Genomic DNA, 1209 nt, shown 5'->3' with positions numbered 1-1209 from the left:
TAGTCAAGTGGACTGACGAGTGTCAAGAAGCGTTTGATAAGATTAAGAGGTACCTGTCGAACCCACCTGTGCTGGTCCCACCAGAGCCTGGGAGACCTTTAATTCTCTATTTGACAATCCTGGATTATTCTTTTGGCTGTGTATTGGGTCAACATGACATCACGGGAAAGAAGGAGCAAGCAATCTATTATCTCAGTAAGAAGTTCACTCCCTATGAGGTTAAGTACACTCTTCTTGAGAGGACATGTTGCGCCCTGACTTGGGTGGCACAAAAGTTGAAGCATTATCTTTCGTCCTACACTACTTACCTCATTTCTCGTATGGATCCTCTAAAGTATATTTTCAGAAGCCTATGCCCACAGGAAGACTTGAAAAGTGGCAGATTCTACTCACAGAGTTTGATATCATCTATGTGACTCGGACCGCGATGAAAGCCCAAGCCTTGGCTGACCACTTGGCCGAGAATCCGGTTGATGAAGAATACGACCCAATGAAGACTTATTTTCCTGATGAAGAAGTGATGCATGTTGACGAGGTGGACCATGATGAAAAGCCAGGTTGGAAACTCTTCTTTGATGGAGCTGCTAACATGAAAGGTGTCGGAATATGGGCTGTACTCATTTCTGAAACAGGGCAACACTACCCTGTAACAGCCCAGCTTCGATTTTATTGCACCAATAACATGGCTGAGTACGAAGCATGCATTCTGGGTTTGAGGTTAGCTGTAGACATGAGAGTCCAGGAAATACTGGTTCTGGGAGATTCAGATTTGTTGGTTCACCAGATTCAAGGAAAATGGGAGACTCGGGACTTGAAGCTCATACCGTACCAACAGTGTCTGCATGATCTTTGTCAACGATTCAGGTCGGTAGAATTCAGACATATTCCCAGGATTCATAATGAGATTGCCGATGCTTTGGCTACTCTGGCGTCAATGTTACATCATCCGGACAAGGCTTATGTCGACCCCGTGCATATCTAAGTTCGTGATCAACATGCTGTAATGTGGTTGAGGAGGAAATTGATGGTGAACCTTGGTTCCATGATATCAAGGAATACACCAAGTGGTGGTATATCCAGTACATGCCACAGGTGATCAAAAGAGAACCATTCGACGTTTGGCTAGTGGATTTTTCTTGAGTGGGGGAATCTTGTACAAGAGGACTCCAGATCTAGGACTACTGAGGTGCATAGATGCTAAAAAAGCTT

The sequence above is a fragment of the Nicotiana attenuata genome, unplaced genomic scaffold, assembly GCF_001879085.1.
Source record: "Nicotiana attenuata strain UT unplaced genomic scaffold, NIATTr2, whole genome shotgun sequence".
NCBI classification, from domain to species: domain Eukaryota; kingdom Viridiplantae; phylum Streptophyta; class Magnoliopsida; order Solanales; family Solanaceae; genus Nicotiana; species Nicotiana attenuata.
Note: the sequence above shows the minus strand (reverse complement) of the source record.